This window comes from Saccopteryx bilineata, chromosome X (genome assembly GCF_036850765.1).
Source record: "Saccopteryx bilineata isolate mSacBil1 chromosome X, mSacBil1_pri_phased_curated, whole genome shotgun sequence".
NCBI lineage: Eukaryota > Metazoa > Chordata > Mammalia > Chiroptera > Emballonuridae > Saccopteryx > Saccopteryx bilineata.
In genome coordinates, this window is record NC_089502.1 from 110,930,166 (window position 1) to 110,949,255 (window position 19,090).

The window sequence follows — 19,090 nt, forward strand, 5'->3', positions numbered from 1 at the left end:
AATGTGGCATTGTACTTTCTAATGACGGCTGCAGCAATACATTCTGTCCCACGTGCTTGTCTTCTGATCTGCTGATGACACTCCTCTCCTGAACTGTGGGGTCTGCATCCCGTCCCTGGGAACTGGAGGGCCCGCGATTACAGCGGGAGTAACGCTGTGTGGGATTTGAGGCGAAGCCATAAAGGGGACTAGAGCTTCCGCCTCATCTTAGGGCACTCCCCTCGGGACCTGCTGTCATCCTGGGAGCGAGCCAACAGCCACATGTGGAAACCATGTGGAGGGGCTCTGGCCCCCGCCGCGGCTGAGATCCCAGCCAATGGCCAGTGTGAACCCCCAGACATAAGAGGGACCTTCAGACGAGCCAGCTCTTCCAGTTGTCCCAGCTGACGCGGAATGGAGCAGAGATGAGCTGTCTCGGCTATGCCTGCTGAAATCGCAGATCGGTGAGCAAAATAAATGTTGCTGTTTTAAATCATTAAGGTGTGGGCAGTTTGTTATGAAGCAATAGGTGACTGGAACTCGGGGTTGCCTGGTCAAAGAAAAAATGTACATACCATGTGGTACTCTCTTCAACGAAGGTGTATACATGCCTCAACCTGGGTTTAAGGAAAGCAAGATCAACTTGAATTTGTGTGTGTGTCTGTGTAATGTGTGTGTGTGTGTGCGCGTGTGTGATTTCAGCAAAGTACAATGAAGGCTATGGGTGCTGGAAATGGATATTTCCAGGTAGACAAAATGGGGTGGGGAAGGTGTTCAGCAAAGGAAGAGCCATTGTAGTCACTGAGGAGCTGTGAGGTCACCAAGCTGCCAGGTCACAGCGGTGTGTAGCAGCCTTAGGCTGAAGCCCACAAGAGAGCTGCTTTGCCCGCTCACAGCAGCGCAGGCTCCAGCTTTCCTTTGCACATTATTTTCCTTTAATTGCACCTGAGGCTGGTGAATGCCAGCCGGGGAGGGCCTAGATCCGCATCAGGGAGCCATCTGCAAATCCCCACGTGGGGGAGGGGTCTGAGGACAGGGAGCTAATCCCAGGCTGGTTCTGTAGCCCCCCCCCCCCCAGGCTGTCTTCCCTCGCCTTTAGTCTCAAATCCAGGTCTGTCATCTGGAAGGTGGGTTGACTTGGGACCTCTGGTCTTGAATGCGGGGGCTGCTGACGCTTGGTCTGCTTCTGACAAAGGGGTGATCAATGCTCTGTGTGACCTCTTAGAAGTCCGTGGGGGTGAGATGAAGCTGGGGTACGTGGCTTGGGGGAGACGCCCTGGGAACCTGGCTATTTTACTGGGGAGAAGCAAGAACTAGCCCCATGCGCATAAGCTGTTCCTGAAGCCCTCATCATTCCGGGGGCCCTGGCAGCAGGCCCTGACTTCCCCCACCTGGCTCCTCCGCGGATCAGGGTCAAGTAGGATGAAGTAGGATGAATTAACGTGAAAGGGCCTTGCCGCTCTTAAAGGCCCACACAGATCAAGCTGTCCGCTGTTGGTCTCTGTGCTAAGAGCCCCACAACGCTCCGCTCATTTACTTCTTCTGGCTTTCAGAGGTGCTGGGCTGTTGCTATCCACATTTTTCTGGTGAGGAAATCGAGGCTTAAAGAGGTCAAAGGCTTTTCCAAGGCCACTTAGAGTGACACAGGTCTACCTGACTCAAGGCCCTGTGTTCTCCTTCGTGCTGCTACAAAGACCATAAGCGATGTCATTACTCTTTTTGTCTTGGTGTTTGAGGGCACACGCAGGGAGCCAGGCCACTTGGGACAAATCCCACTCTACCTTGACCTTGGGCAAGTTACCAACGTCTCTGTGTCTCATCTGTAAAATGGGGCAGTCACTAACACTTACCCCAGGGCTTGGTGAGGAGGAAATGAATTAAAACACGTCTAGCACTCAGAGCAGTGCCGGGACGTGGTGAGTGCTATGTGACGATTTTCCCCACATCACTGCTCCCGGGTTACTAAGTATAGATGCTATTCATCTCCATATCTGATTGCACCAAGGGTGCTCATGACTGTAACTGTGGCCCCCAGTTAGACTGTGAACCCTTGGAGGGCGACGGCAAGGACAATTTACAGCTACATGTTAGAGACCCCCACTCGACCTGCCTCACTTAGCCACACCCTCCCACTCCACGCCTTTTGGGGAGTTCTCTGGGTTTTCAGAATTGACAGAGAAGGAAGTGAAGGTGGCTTCTTCTGCCACAGGGTCTTCGAAAGCCAGGGAAGAGGAAACCAGGCAGAGAAGACAGTGCTTGGGGCACTGAGGAGCATGGTGCTGCCCAATGCCTCACCTCTGCAGGCAGCCTGGGCCTGCCCGGGCCCTGCCACCTCCGTCGGCTCCCAGAACCCTGACAAGCATCTCCTTGTCTTCCCGGGACTCCTGGTTCTGGGCGCCTTGTCCTGCTCTGTCCTCCGCAGCTGTGCATACAGCTCTTGGCAAGAGTGGCCAGGGCACTGGAGAGAGGCTGGCGGAAGTGCATTGCATTCTAATGAGGAGCGTCCTCTGGCTGTGTTCCCTCCCCACCCCGGCCATTTGCTCTCTGCTGTCCCAGCCCTGCTCATCACCAGACTTCCAGAGAGGCCGCAGGCTGAACCTCCCTCTGAGGGGTTGTCTGAGCCCTGCCTGGGTGTCTAAACCACCCCTTCCCCCGGCTGGCCCCACCAGGGGAGGGCGGAGGAGTGCAGGGCTGAGCTGCAGGCAGGGGGCGGGGGGGGGGGGGGGCGGGCAGGGACCCAAGCAGACACACTTCCCTAAAGGGGTCTTGCACCCATCTGGCCCCGTCCCAGCGTCTCACGAGGCTTCTCCACACCTCATCATTACCGAGCTGTCTCCGCTGTCCCGGTCTGCCCCCGCCCTGTCTGTCAGCCCTGGACACCTCAGGGCCTGGCCACGTGAGAACGGTCTGGGTCGCGGCTGGCAGCATGGCCAAGCGCAGCACGTGGGCAGGCCCTGGGCCTGATGCTCACTCTGTTCGCTGTCTCTCCTGATAGCTGCTGTCAAGGACAGCTGACGAGTCAGCTCTTGCCCTACTTTCTTCTCCATGTCCCACAGCAATCCCTGTCTGCCCTGGAGACTTTTAGAACTTCCAGGTTGGAAGTCACCCGAGAGCTTGTCCTGTCCAAAGCTCTGTCTTCAGGTGCCTCACTCAAATCTTCCTACTTGGCAGCCGAGGAAAGTTCTCAGACCAACCTAGATCTTTTTAAAACATAGGACGGCTCGCTGCTGCCGTCAGGACAGTCGGAGCTCCTTAGCTGAGCTCCCAGAGGCCTGCTGTGAAGAGGCCCTGCCACCTCTCCGGCCTTACGACCCTGCGCCACCACCCCGGTCGCCCAGGCTCCAGCTCCATGCAGCAGCTGGCAGCGCCCTGGCGGATTAGACGGCGGCCCTGGCTTTGCTCTCTTTTCATCTCTCTCTTTTCTCCTACTCCCTTTTTTGTTATCTCCATTCCTTCCCCTGCTTCCCCATTACCGCTCCACACGCTGAACAAGTCACCTGCTCCCTGATGCTTCGTGGTGGGCTGAGCAGATCTCTGTCATGGCACCTAGAGCACTGGAGGTTGCCCCGGGTTCTCTGCCACGCTTTCTCCCACCGGGCCCCGAGCTCCTGGGGGGCAGGGGCCTGTCTTTCCTGGCTTTGCTTCCCTAGACCCTAACATGGTATCTTAGATAAGGATCCTCTAGAAGCAGAGCCTGAGCTGGAGAATCATGTGAACGTGATTTATGGAGAGTGCGCTCTCAGGCAAAACCCATGAGGGAGTGAGGGGAGCTGGAGAGGCCGAGGAGGGGTTAGGCAAGGAGGTCATTTCAGGGGGAGCCCAAGTGCACCGCAGAGCTTGAGAGAGTAAGTGCAAGAGCGAGAAAGAAAAGAAGGCACACAGGAGTGAGTGAAGGAGTGTGAAAGGACAGACAGGGAAGAGAGAGAGAGAAAGAGAGAGAGAGAGAGAGAGAGAGAATCAAGTCCAGTCCTGAGGGTGCCTGGCGGTCCCAGGCTCTGCGGGCAGGCTCAGGAGTGATGGCCGGGCCTCAGGCCCTTCCCTGGGCCCCATGTGGCTGAGGGACTCAGAGGGGCCATCTCGTGGGCCCTCTGCGAGGTGCCCCTGGCAAGCCTCCCCGAGGCGCTCCTGTTCCGAGGAGTTCTAAGGGGGAGAGCAGGCTGGTAACTCACGGAGCATTTCTGCACAGGCGTGCATTCACTAATTCCACGGCTCCTCGAGGAGGGGGTGGCCCTGTTAATATTTCCATGTCACTGCAGAGGAATCTGAGGCCTGGGAGGCCTGACAGGGCTGGGAGGTGAGTCACTGAGGGAGAATTCACATCCCCGGATTCCCTCTCGTCTGGGAGGAGAGCTGCAACTCGGGCTGGGGTTTCCACCCCCAACGCGGCCTCCACTGTGGCATCTGTCCAAATGCAAACGCCATGGCCAGGGAGCGATAGAGAGCGGTCCCCTTGTCCTCCAGGCCCTTGGAGGCTTTGCCCGGCTCTCACTGGGGACCAAGCCCTCCTTCCCACTTGCTTGGAATTGTCCAAGTGGGAAAGGGTCCACACGGGGTATGGAGGGTGCTGGACAGGGGGTGGCACCACACTCTGGGTGACCTCTGTTTTAGTCCCGGATCTGCCGCGAAGCAGCATGTGACCTTGAACAGTTTCTGGGAGCCTCTAATTCCTACTCAGTAAAAGGAATAATGTCGGCCTTGTCCGCTCTTTACCATCTTGTTGTGAGGGTCCATTCAGATAAGGCAGCCGGCCGGCCAGCTCGCAGTATCTAGCACCATGAAGGCCTCTCAGTGGCCCTGGGTAAAACCTGAATCAGTCTCCTATTACTGCTGTAACAAACGACCGCAGACCCAGCGGCTTAGAACAATAGAAGTTTATTCTTTCACAGTTGTCGAGGCCAGAAGTCCGAAATGGGTCTCACTGGGCCAAAAGCAAGGTGTTGTCAAGGCCTCGCTCCTTCTGGAGAATCCGGGGAGGATTGGGTCCTTGCTTCTTTAGCTTCTGGTGGCCTTTCTCGGCTTGTGGCCACATAACTTCAAACTTTAGGATCAGCCTCTCCCAGTGTCCTCACATGGCCTTTCCTCTTCCCTTTGACTGACGCAGACACCAGGATCAGAGAGGGGACGGGAGCCCACGGGTACAGTCAGTGAGAGAGCGGGAATTTGAACTCAGACCTTGGAGACTCCAGTCTGTGCTCTCCTTTTCATCTCAGCCAGAGCCTGTCTGAGATAGGCCTGCCCTCCCAAGGCCTCTTTTGGGGAGCCCTCTGGAGCCAGCCTGTGGCTGTCCCTGGCTTGTCTCCAGCGAGTGAATTTGGGACTTGAAGATCAGGCTGGATTGTGGTGTCTAAATAAAGGGCGTCCTCAGGATTAGAGCAGAGGTCAGGGGAGGACGCTGGCCGCAGCTGACCAGCTCTACAGGGTGGCCTTGGTGGCCCTTCAGAAAGCCGGTGGTGGGTTGCAAGCTCTACCTTCCAGCACTCAGCCATCAGGGCAATCCGGGGTCTTCAGGACTGGGTTCAGTCCGGGGTCAATGCCGACAGAAACCCCGGCTGACGTGAGCTAGACCACCTGCATTTTAAAACAGATCTATGAAAGCGAAAGGGCCGTGTCATCACTTGGGGATGGAGAGGCAGGACAGGCCTCAAGCTGGAAATTAGAACCTTCTTTGCTTTAAGAATTTTTTCTGGTGCCTGACAGGGTCCTTTCTGCCTTCTTGTTGTCTTGTTGGAGGACATGGCAATCTGTCCTGTTTAGTGAGTGTCTAGATAGATCTGGGGAAAAGGTAAAACTGTGTGTGTGTAGTATGTGTATGTGTATGTGTTGTTGTTGTTGTTGCAGATGAAGGAATGGAGCCATTTAATTTTTTTAAAAAGCCACACGGACCTGCAGGACTCAATACTGCTTATTCCAGCCCGCATTTCACACACGGAAAAAGGGAGATGCCGGAACATGGGAAACATGGCTGTGGCTCAAGTCGTATCTGGGTTAAAAACCCCAGGAGTGCTTCTCTTTAATTTTTTGGTACAGCAGGATCAAGGAATCAATTCACTCTGGTTATGCTTCCTACCATTGTTTCTGTGGGCCATGTTTGATCTGTGTTTCACGTGCAGATCTGCTATCCACACGCTGAAAGAAATAATATATTCTGCATTGCACCGGGTCAGGTTCAACCATGAAAACCCTTTTTATTATTTTTTTTTTGGATGATTTCAAAGCCGCAGACACACACACACACACACACACACACACTCTCTCTCTCTCTCTCTCTCTCTTGCGCTCTCTCTCTCACACACACACTGTTTGTGTAAAGGATTAAAAAAGAATGAAAAGCCCAGTTCCAGAACATGGCCAGGGTTCCAGAACCTGGATGGGGCTGCAGCAGTGGCTGAGGCTGTGGCTTTCACCCACAGACCTGGCCTGGCGTGTCCCCTCTGGGTCCTGTGCGCGCCTGACCCCTGCGGGCAGGGGGCACACAGCGGGCCCTTTGATGGTGCCTGTGGTGAGGTTATTATTAGTAACAATGGTCTCCAGTGAAAGAGAGCAGTTTTCACAATGGAGAAGTCTTCCTCTTCCTTCAGGTCAAAAGCTGAATGGGGATGGAAATTACATTAACCCATGCAGGAACTTAAAAACGTGAAATGCGAGAACATCTCCCAGCTCTACGTTGGACTGGGCATTTCCTGGCATTTTAAGGGCCGGAGGGAAGTTGAAGCAACTGCAGGGGTAACACACGTGAAAAATGTGAGGCCAGACAGGCAGGGCAAATAAATAACCTGGTGCTGGCAATAAGAGACGTGCCTGGAGTTTTAGCGCGGGGTTGTAAAAGTTGACAGGAGCCGTTTGGACTGGAAAGGGCCGGAAGGGTATCGCTGCCAGGTTTTGCCAAGCGCCGGGCTGTTGACTACTACAAAACTGAATAGATAAAAAAGAAAACAACAGCCACAAAAGAAAAAAAAAAACACATCGCAACATGAAACCACCCACGCAGTGTCCACCCACCCCTTCCCCTCGCGGAGCCTCTTGTGCGCCTGTGATAACACTGCGCTCTGCGCCCTCTCCCTTTATTTAGATAAGGTGGCCGCCGCCGCCACTGCCGCCGCCGCCACCACCGCTGCTGTTGGCCACTGGCCAGCTTTCTGTCTCTAAACTTGGGGTTTCAGCACCACGCAGGAGACGCAGGAGACGGAGCTCTCTGATGCTGCCGGTCCCAGTGTCAGCAGCACCCTCAGAGTCCCCGTGGCTTTGTGTTCCCACAACGATGATTTGTTTGACAACGGGGCTTGCCTTCCAGACTGTTCTGCCGGCCTGGCACAACATGAGGGTCCTCAGAGACACGACAGGGCTGTGGAGAGCTGGAGCAGGCACCTCGGGCCATGCGGTCCGGCCACTGCCTAATTATGATGGTCACATAAAGGAAAGCCAGACACCGTTGAAGGCCAAGGAGGGTCTGGTTTCATGGACTAACTGAAGCGTTTATGCTCATCAGGCCTGAAAAAGTTAAGTGCTGCGGGAGCAGGACCGACAAGACTGGACTTATTCTATGGCACACAAAAGATTTTTAATAAGCTCGGAGAGAGGTCCCCACCCCCACCACTCATGTCTTTCTCTCCCTGTCTCATTCCAAAGCTCCTGTGTTAGCCAAAGAGACAGCTCGGAAAAGCTGCCCAGGAGGCCTGCGAGGAGCGGTTCTGCCAGGCTGGTCTCCCTGCGGCCCCCACGGTGAGTGACACGTCAGGGCAGGGGGGACCCGGACAGCCCTGAGCCGGGGGCAGAGCTGGTGCTCAGGAGAAGCCGGGTGAGTGTCCAGTGGAGAAAACCGCGCCGTCTCTGCTTCTGTCTCCTTTCAGGCTTTCCCTGAGAATCCAGAATCTTCAATCAGTGTGATGCTTGGCCACCAGGCTCCTGGAAGCTGGTGTGGAAAGCCAGAGGGGCTGATTGTACAAGTGGCGTTTGGATCCAGTTTAGAGGGTTGGGAAAATGAGAACCCCTCTGTAGGCCAGTCTACCATCCTCACTCTCCCCAACCCTCTCCTCTTCTACTCATCTAGGGCTGAGCTTCGGGACAGCTGGGACAGCCCTAGCAGCTAGCTCATCCATTATTTAGGGCAGGGGTCGGGAACCTTTTTGGCTGAGAGAGCCATAAACGCCACATATTTTAAAATGTAATTCTGTGAGAGCCATACAACCACCCGTGTACCTTACGCATTATCCACTAAAAATTTGGTGTTGTCCCGGAGGACAGCTGTGATTGGCTCCAGCCACCCGCAACCATGATCATGAACGGTAGGAAATGAATGGATTGTAATACATGAGAATGTTTTATATTTTTAACGTTATTATTATTTTTTTTTATTAAAGATTTGTCTGCGAGCCAGATGCAGCCATCAAAAGAGCCACATCTGGCTCGTGAGCCATAGGTTCCCGACCCCTGCTGTAGGGCTACCATCTTGGATGGTTAAGGAAAGCTCTGACTTAGCCTGTTATATTGTGACCAGTTTGGTAGATTGTATTAAAAGGCAGGGAGAGGTGTGAACTGACCATCATTGCATTTATCCAGTGTCATCTGAGCAGAGAAACTGACTGTGACTCCTGGTTGTCCTTTTCATAATGCACCTGCAGCACTGACCCAGTTTCCCAGGAATCTCAAAGAGGATGGGTCTGCCTGACCAGGCGGTGGTGCAGTGGATAGAGCGTCGGACTGGGATGCGGAGGACCCAGGTTCAAAACCCCGAGGTCACCAGCTTGAGCTCGGGCTCATCTGGTTTGAACGCGGGCTCACCAGCTTGAGCGCGGGGTCGCTGGCTTGAGCTTGGGATCATAGACATGACCGCAAGGTTGCTAACTTGAGCTCAAGGTCACTGGTTTGAACAAGGGATCACTTGTTCTGCTGTAGCCGCCTGGTCAAGGCACATAGGAGAAAGCAATCAAGGAACAGCTAAGGTGCCACAATGAAGAATTGATGCTTCTCATCTCTTTCTCTTCCTGTCTGTCTGCCCGTCTTTCTGATTCTCTCTCTGTCTCTGTCAAATAAAAAAAAAAAAAGATGATTCCTAGGTGGCCATAGGTTTTAATGTCCCAGGAAAGGAATATACCTGTTGCCAATGGCTGTGTTGGTGTCCAACTTACACACTGATCTTTTGAGTTTGGTGACTGTGAGTCAGGCCTGGCCGCCCTGGTCTGCTCCAGGCGCACTGACCGAATCCTGTTTCGGAGTCAGCTCCTGAATGTGCCGGTCTGCCCTGTCTGAGAACTTCACTTTCCTTTGTGACTTCAGCAAGTCTTATTGGCTAGGCTGCTCTTTTATTCCGGGGCGGTGCCCCCTACCCTGCCTTGGTTTTTGGCTGGTGCACAAGGCAGGTGGGGACTGAGGGTGGGGTGGGCTTGGGGGTGCACTCTTACAGAGGAGGAAAAGAAAAGGAGAAAGGGGAAGGAGGAGGTCTGGTCCTCCTTTCACATTGGCTTTGGTCTGACAGCTGCCCCTTTTCGGCTTGGAGTCTCTGCCGGTTGGAGAATTGTGTAATGGAGTTATTGAGAAGAGGACGGAAGTCAAAAGCCCCCATTAAGCCATAGAATGGTAGCTTGTTTCTGCAGTAATACCAAACTGATGCCTTAACCAAAAAGAAACAAAATACTATGACCCACGACACCTTGCTCATCTAGAAGTTACTTGACTTGGCAACCTCAAGTATCTAGAATAATCTAGAAGAACCAAAATATGTTAGGAATTCCCTGCTCTAAAGTCCCTTGACTGTTCACCAGAGAACTGTTCAGATCCTTTTCATCGGCGCCTCTCTTTACTCTTATTCACAAACTAGTCTAACAAACCAGATGACTCTGAAATTCCTTCCAACTCCTTCCTGCTTTTGTTTTTGTTTTGACTTTGATGACTGGGTGAACACTGGCTATTAGCCAGGGTTAAGAATATGAGAGGAGGACGAGCAAGCTGGAGGAAAAGCTCCTGAGTTCCTGTGTGGGCATAGACTGAGAGGCCTCTGGGATGCTGAAAACAGCAGGAAGGGGTTACTGTCCACATCTGAACACAAGAAGACACGGAACAGACCGGAAGCAAGCGCTCAGGAGAATAGCAGGGTGGGGCTGTTCGGTGAAGGAGCAAATTGACGCAGAAGGCAGCCTTGTCTCTCAGAATGACACAGTTGTCCTCGTTCCGAGTGAGTGGGCCACCAAGACCACTTCAACTGTGTCAGTGTTGTCAAAGGAAACAGGGAAATGTGTAATGCAGTTTAGGTATGGTTTATTTAAAAATAAATGCACTTTTGATTTTAAGTTTTGGAGTTTACAGGGGGTGGGCTTTCCTTAGCCTGCAAATTTGTTTCTTTAAAACAACCCATTCTTCCCCAATGCTGGTTAAGGGAGGGGTTAGTCGTTTCCCTCCACATTATGTCTTAAAGATACAAAAATGTCTGCTGGCTGACCAAGAAGGTTCACTATATCTCATTTGGCATTCTTTTGAATGCAAAATGCAAAAGCATGTGCATCAGAACATCCTTTAGTTTGAAAATAATTTTCAGCTTTATTCCCTGGCTTCTGGAGCAAGGGATGTACAGTAAGAGAAGCACGGTGCTCCCACTCTCCCTCTGTTCTTTTTTTTTTTTAAGTGAGAGGAGAGGAGACAAAGAGACAGACTCCCACATGCACCCCGACCAGGATCCACCCGGCAAGCCCCCTACAGAGGGATGGTCTGCCCATCTGAAGCGATGCTTGCAACTAAGCTATTTTTAGCATCTGAGGCAGAGGCTCCACAGCCATCCTCAGTGCCTGGGGCCGATGTGCTTGAACCATTGAGCCATGGCTGCGGGAGGAAAAGAGAAAGAGAGAAAGAGAGAGAGTAGGAGAAGAGAGAGGAGTGGAGAAGCAGGTGGTCACTTCTCCTGTGTGCTGTGACTGGGAATCAAACCCAGGACTTCCATACTCCGGGTTGATACTCTACCACTGAGCTGACCAGCCAAGGCTTCCCTCTGTTCTTGACAGTAGAGAAGGGGCCCTTTGGTCTGGAAGAGCCCATACCAGCAGCTTGATGGGTACAGCAGGACTTGCCCAAGAGCTTCCCTCTTAGTTATCAGTGGCCCTGTAGACCTGGGGCTGAGCTTAGGCCTACACCGGTGTGCATCTTTCTTCTTTTAAAGAGATGGAAGCCACTGTAGAAAGAAAATTTCTGAGCCTCAAGTGGTCAGCACCAGACTACATTCTTTGCTGGAGTCTGTATACAGAGCTAGACTGCTGAGCCAGGGACCTCTGGACTGCCCAGTCTGCACTCCAATTTCTGCCTCCACTCTGGCCACTCTTGTGATCCCACTCCTGTCAGGCCCCGCCCCCCACCACCATCACTCTGAGTGATCATCTGGGACACACACACACACACACACACACACACACATACACACACACACGAAAACCTTTAGAGGAAAGGAAGCTCGTTACTGAACATCTAGTGCCCTGCCTGGCATTTTTTTTTTGGTATTTTTCTGAAGCTGGAAACGGGGAGGCAGTCAGACTCCCGCATGCGCCCGACCGGGATCCACCTGGCACGCCCACCAGGGGGCGATGCTCTGCCGCGACCAGAGCCACTCTAGCGCCTGGGGCAGAGGCCACGGAGCCATCCCCAGCGCCTGGGCCATCCTTTGCTCCAACGGAGCCTCAGCTGCGGGACCCTGCCTGGCATTTAATAGGCACTTCTGTATATTTGTTGGAAGGAAGGAAAGAAAGGGAAAGTAAGATGACTATGGTGGGACAAAGCACTGGTTCTCAACCTTGACTGCACGTTGGAATCACCTTGGGGCCTTTACAAAGCACTCGATGCCTGCATCCTAGCCCCCGTTATTTGGACTCACTTGGTCTGGAGTGTGACCTAGGTCTGGAATTTCTGAAAGTTCTCCAGGGATTCTGTTCTCCAGGGTGGGGACCACTGATCTACAGGGTCTGGCTTCAGCCTCAGAGAGAACAGCACTCCATTCAAACTCAGAGCCTCATCAGCTGTGTGCCTTAAAGCAGATGATCAAAGTTGAGTCTTAGTCTCCTCATCTGTCAAGTGGGCAGTGGTAACATCCACCTCGGAGTGTCCTCGAGGACCGGGACCCTGTATAAGAAGCGTGGCACACAGAGCAGGCGTTATAGGATGATGGGTAATAACAGGTGATTACCAGCAGTCTTGCGCCAGAACATTGAAAAATCTAACATCACCTTCCCATCCTGCGGGACTTGAGGCTATTTTCTGTCCGACTCCATACTCGCACATGGCTGAGGCTCATTAAATATTTGCAGGTTGACAGAGGAGGAGCAAGGAGAACCCAGCAGAGTTCAGCAGACCCCAGGAGTTTGATTTACCCTTTAAACCTTTTGGAGGAAAGATGGAGTAGAAACTCCAGATGCGGGTTTTATGATGCCCTTACTGAACGCAGTGAAAACAGCTGAGTGGTGGTGACTCACGCTGCCTCCTCCCAACCCAGGGGGCCATCCCAGGCACACATAGTGACAGAGCACCCCAGCCAGGCGCTCTGACTTCCAGCCCCAACCCCCAGCCTTTGATGAGAGACACTGAGCAAGCGAGTGAGTGGCTCACAAGGAAAGAGAACACTTTCCTCAGCCCTGGGGACTTGTTCAGCTGTTCGGCATTTAGCAAAATCTGGCATGCATTCTGCACAGCCCTGCACCCCTTCCCTTCCAGCTCATACTCAGCAGCACTTCAGATTAAGCTTCAGCTGCCATGGACTGCAATGGGGGAGCGATCACTCCGGTTCTGCCCACCCCGCCCCGTTTTGGTGGCCTCTACCCTTGTCCTGGTTCGGGTCTAGAGATGGGGTGTGAACTCCTTGCCCAGTTGAGGGAACCCGGGCTCGCAGGTGCACCAAAAGGCTCTCCAGATTGGGGTGCCTGCCTGGGCTGAGATGTTCCGGTGATGATAATGACTACTGTTCCTTGTCTGTAATTATGCAGTCTCTAAGCCCCCAGGGCTGGGATGGTGTATTTGCCTGTGCTGTTTGGGGGTTGATCCTGCTGTCAGCGCTTAGCAAGAATTAACAGTGACGCTCTGTGCACCACAGTCATAACACTAAATCCGATCTGCATGTTTATGATTCATTAAAAAAACCCCACTGTCGCTGAAACCCCTCCAAGCCCATCATTGAAAGAAATTATGCTCAGTTGAAAGAGCGATTTGACGTCACAGAAGACCTACGTGCCTTTTCATGAGCGGCTGGAATTAGAAGGCTGCGCTTCGGCAAGTGTGAACGGGACCCAGACTTGGAACCCCTGTGCAGCCAGCAACCTGTTTTCCAGGTGCGGGTTGCTCACTTTCCGGATTCTCTGAAGCAGGGTATTTTTCAGATCCCTGGCAGGCCACTGTCTGCACGCTTTATCACGCCCTTCTGGGCCACACCAAGCTCCTTCCAGGCAGTGTGTGTTCTGGGAAGGCCAGCCTTCTTTTTCTTCTCTCTCTCTCTCTCTCTTCCTCCTTCCCTCCTATCTATCTATCTATCTATCTATCTATCTATCTATCTATCTATATCATCTATCTATCATCTATCTATCTATCATCTATCTATCTATCTATCTATCTATCTTTTTTTTTCTTTTGGCATTTTAGAGGAAGCCCAAACATAAATCGCAAGGACAACCTGCTTCAATGACAAAACCCCTAGCATTCCCAAATCAAGAAATTAATTGTGGATGATGGGCTGTCTGTGGTTTACTGTGGCACTCATTTACTTTATTGCTTGGTAATTAGTAGTTTCCTAGTCATTCTTTTACATGAGGTCGGAACCCATGAGGATGGCTTTTCCTTTTGAGGTCCTAGAAGCTCTGTCCTGTAGGAGAAGCAGGGGTCTGGGCGTCAGGACTCCTGGGTTTCAACCCTTCCATTGTTCCATGGATGCTTGGGCATATTGTGGTTTCATACCCACCAAGTGGGGTCGTAAGGAATTCCACCTGACCCTGTCTCTTAGAGTCAAATAGGGATGAAAAAACAAAACTAGAGATAGGGAGGTTTGATCTCTTGGTAGATATTGGAACTTAGTAAATGAATAGTTTTTGTTCTAGTTATTACTGCTGTGTAACAAATGACCCCACGTTTAGTGATGTAAAATTACAAGCATTTTGTGATGCTCGCAAATATGTGGGCAGGGCTGTGCTAGATGATTCTTTTTTATTTTTTAAATTTATTGATTGATTTTAGAGAGAGAAGAAGGCAAAAACACAGAGAGGCAGAAACATCCATCTGTTTCTGTGTGTGCCCTAACCAGGGATTGAACCCATAACCTTTGCATATCAGGACAATGCTCTACCCAACCAAGCTGTCCGTCCAGGACTGAGCTGGGTGATTCTTGTGCTCCTTACGACATCTACTGAGACCACCCAGTGATGGATGGGCTGGGTCTAGATGGTTCTCCTACATATCTGGTGTCCTGGTGGCCATGAGCTGTCCCCTGGAGCATTTGTACAGGCCTCCCCATTTGGACAGTTTTTGGGGGTGGTTGAACTTCTTGTGTGGTAACTGGCTTCCCCCACAGTAACTGTTCCAAGAGACTCAGATGGAAGCTACATGGTGTTTTCTGACCCAGTCTTGGAAGTCACAAAATGTCACAAGTGTGACACTATCTATTGATTGAAGCAGTCACAAGCTCACTCAGGTTCAATGGGAAGGGTCATTACTCCAATTCTTGGTGGGAAGAGTATCAGAGAATTTGGGGGCTACATTTATAAGCAGCTCTAGTTTCTAGTCTTACACAATTCTTCATCTAGTACCTTACATTTTACACTGTTGTCACCACTAATTTTTTTTTCTTTTTTTTCTTTTTCTTTCTGAAGCTGGAAATGGGGAGAGACAGTCAGACAGACTCCCACATGCGCCCAACCGGGATCCACCCGGCATGCCCACCAGGGGCCACGCTCTGCCCACCAGGGGGCGATGCTCTGCCCCTCCGGGGCGTCGCTCTGCCGCGACCAGAGCCACTCTAGCGCCTGGGGCAGAGGCCAAGGAGAAATCCCCAGCGCCCGGGCCATCTTTGCTCCAATGGAGCCTTGGCTGCGGGAGGGGAAGAGAGAGACAGAGAGGAAGAAGGGGGTGGGGGTGGAGAAACAAATGGGCGCTTCTCCTATGTGCCCTGGCCGGGAATGGAACCCGGGTCCCCCGCACGCCAGGTCGACGCTCTACCGCTGAGCCAACCGGCCAGGACGTCACCACTAATTTTTTTTTTTGACTTTTGCAACAACCTTCTGATGCGATAATGTGATTGTACCCAATACGTTGATAAAAAACTGAGGCTTAGAGAGATGACTTGATTTGCTCAAGTTTATATAGCAAACAAACAATGAGATGAACCTTTAACCCACTTTCCTGGATAACAGATTTTGGAGATGTATGGTGTGCAGATGAGAAGCACAGAGAAAGTTGTTCTTTTTTTTAAAAAAAATTTTATTTTTTTCTTCTTTTCCAAGTGAGAGGAGGGGAGATAGACAACTCTCGCATGTGCCTTGACCAGGATCCACTTATCAACCCTGTCTGGGGCCAATACTCTGCCTATCTGTGGCCATACTCACAACTAAGCTATTTTTAGTGCCTGAGGTGAAGGCTCCACGGAACTATCCTCAGCACCTGGGGCCAATGTACTTGAACCAATTGAGCTATGGTTGTGGGAAGGGAAGAGAGACAGGGGGGAGGGGAAGGGGTGGAGAAGTAGATGGTCACTTCTCCTGTGTGCCCTGACTGGGAATTGAACCCAGGACGTCCACACACTGGGCTGACGCTCTACCACTGAGCCAACTGGCCAGGGCCAAAGTTGTTGTTTTTTAGAAGCAGTTATCTTTTGTATTTTCCATAACAATGTTTTTAAATACTGTTCAGTTGTTGGGAAGGTGTGTCACTTACACTAAGACACAAGACCGAACTGAACCTGTTCTTCATGGAGAATCTCTCAGGCTGCTACCTCTGGCCTTCCATATCTCACCTTTGTGTTCTAAACGAGCAGCCTAGCACTAAAATGCTAATTCATCTAATACAAATGTGGGGAATTGTAGAAATCGAAGCTCAGCCAGACTGGCAGCTCACAGGGTAAATATTTGATCAGTGAGTAAAAATTCAAATTTGCACTATTTGCCAGCAGATGAAAAGTATATTAGGGAGCCAATGTAATGGGGGTTAAGTAGACCTGTGGAAGGCTTCCTCCAGGGTGCCTACCCCAGAAACCCACAGCTTCTCGCTGACCCGAGTTATAATAAGCAAGAGCTGGCTGGGTATGTGCAACTGAGACCGCCTTCCTGGCAGGAGCGTGAGACCATGGGGTAAGCCCGGCAAAGCGGGCGGGCTGGTATAGATGGGGTTAGCTGATTCCGTGTGTGCACACACATGTGCTTGTGCGCGCCACACCCTCTCCCTTTCTCCTGCAGCTCATATTAGAGCTGCCTTCCACGCATTCCTTTCTCACTACCACATAAGCCAGAAGCTGTTCCCTGCTTCACTTGTCAGCCCTCAGTACTGCACACTCTGTGCCATAATTTGTGCCACCCTGGCTGGGCTTTAGGGGCTGCGAAACAGGGAGGTTAGGACGGAAGTCAGCAAGGGAAATCAGAGCTGGGATTTTCCCAGAATGTTTTGCTCCCTCGTCATGTGTCCCCAGACCTGCCTGCTCTCGTTCAGGACCCTTACTGTCAGTCCAGAGAGAGAGAGAGAAATCGTGCTTCTGAACAGCCTAGGAAAATCAGGAAGCTGCTGGGTATCTGGAGAATGTGCCAGTTACTCCACTAACTAGATTCAAAAGTGAAGCTGGAGCTTCAGAATCTTTAGAGGTGAAGCTACATGGCTGAGTGACAGCTGGTTACTGGCAAACCATGGAAGGAAGGGGGGCTGAGCTAGAGGCCAGTAAGGACCACGTTTGTCTCAGCTGATGGGCTCAGCAGTGGACATTTTGTGGTCCTGATTAATTTGTCCTATCTAACGGAAGTGAAGTTCATCTGAGGCTTGTCTCGGGCCAGCCAGTGGCCTGGAGGGCAGCACAATGGAGCCTAATGACCAGTGCTGTAGAACCAATGCTAAACTCCAGACAAACCACGAGCATTAGGCCTCCTGCGGTCTCAAGCTGTGATGGCTGCTGGTTACCAGGACGCAGTGCCTGAGTGTGGGAGGAAATCATAATGGAGAAATAAAGAGTGGAATTCTCGTCTAGAGCCTGGGAGAATTGAGTCAATCAAAAACACTGGGCTGGGCTCAGTCGGACTGGGTTCCAGACACGCATCAGCCTCTGGAAGAACAGAGCGGGCAACCAGGCCCAGAGGAAAAGAAAGATTTATCTGTCCAGATGTGCCAGGAGCTTAGACGTGGTGGGAAGGGAGAGGACGTGGCAGACACGGAGGCGTGTCGCCCGGATCTCCCTTCGAGGCAGGACTTGCTGTCCAGCTGTGGGCTGTGCAGTCCGTGGACAACCCCCAGCTGTCAGCCCCTTCAGGGTGGGTGGGCCTCAGCTGCTGAGAGCACCTCGCCCAAGGCAGTGATCTCCTGGGCAGCCCGTATCTGGTGGCCGAGTTGGAGTGCAGGCCGTGGTAAAGGCCTGGACGTTTTGGCTGCAGGCAGGACACGGTAACGGGCACCCTTCACTTCCGAGCTCTCTCCTCCTGGTTAGTCGAGACTATGTCAGGTCTCTCGCATTTAAACTTGACCCTGTCCTCTATCCAGTGATGCTTTCCCCTTCTTCCCTTCGGAGGGCCTGATCCTTCCCAAAGAGCTTGTCCCCCAAACATCAATCATCTCAGCGTCTTTTTCCAGGGAACCCAGTCTGTGACAGAGGATAACCTACACCTCTGGGTTATGGATGCCATCTCAGGGCCCAGTAGGACTGTAGATGCCATTTTATTATAGTCTCTGGGGGTTTTGTCCGGTTCCTTTTAAATTGCTCCAGAAGTTTCCTCCACTGGTTGTACTTTGTTTCTCCTTGATTTCAGAGATTATTCCCAATGGAATAAACTTCTTCATCAGAGCAAGCCCCCTGCCCCAACCCTGGCCCTGAGCATCAGATGTTCCAATCTATTTCGTCCCGCGCGGTCATCCCCGGACGCCCCAACCCCGAGTCCGGCCCCTGCTCCTGTAACGCACTGCTCTGCCCTCCTGTCTGCTCGCTTCTCGGGCTGCTTCCTGAAGATTGTGGCTCTCTGCCAGGGTCAGTCGTACGGTGTTCCTCTGCACACAAAAACTCCATCTCCTGCCAGACACCGGGCCTTTATTGTTGGCGTGGGGACAAGCCAAATCGCTTGGCAAGCCACATGCTGGCCCTTAGTCACTGTCTCATCACTCGGGCCATCGCTACTGTCTTAGTCTCCCCTCTTGGGATCTCGGTCCTGCTCCTTGCGGTATTCGCTGCCCTTTTCCTCTGGTGTAGCTGAGGCCAGCCTGGGAACCCCAGATGTCCCCTCCTGAGGGCCCCAGGGAGGCTCAGCTCATGGCTCAGATCCTTGGCTCATCAGCCAGGAACTTCTCTGACCTGCTTGGCAACCACCTTCCCTAACACCAGATGCCTAATTAGTAGCTCAGGATCTCCTCCCTTCCCCTTTCCCCTTCCTCCCTCTCCCTTCTTCCCCTCTCCTCCATTTCCTCCGGCCCCATCTTCACCCTGAAAGGATGGACGTTGAAATTAGGGACATATTTTCAGGCGTTGACCGGCAAGGATGTGGGAGGAGACGTTCCCAGACTGTGCCCCTGGTTACAGACAGTTCAGTCAATTCGTCATCTATTTATTGTACGCCAAGCCCTGGGTCACTGCTGTAGGCTTGCGCGCAGGGCCTGCCATGGTGCCGTTGGCCGGCAGTAAGCGGCTCCTACCATCAGCTGAGGAGTCAGGGAGGGGAGGGCATCGCCAAGGGATAGAGTGACCTGTTTGAAGGCACCAGGCTACACAAGAACCTCCTCTGGTGGGCCCGAGGGCAAGACCAGCTTCAGACCCCCAGGAGAGCCGGTGCCGTTGTTTCCTCACCCAGGCCTGACACAGGCTCCCAAATTCTCTCGGCTTCATTTACACAAACAATCAAAAAGCCGGCCCAACCCAAATGAAATGCCCACATTTTATTGCTTGCAGTGTTCTAGTTCTAATTTGGCTTCATTTGGAAAAGAGGTT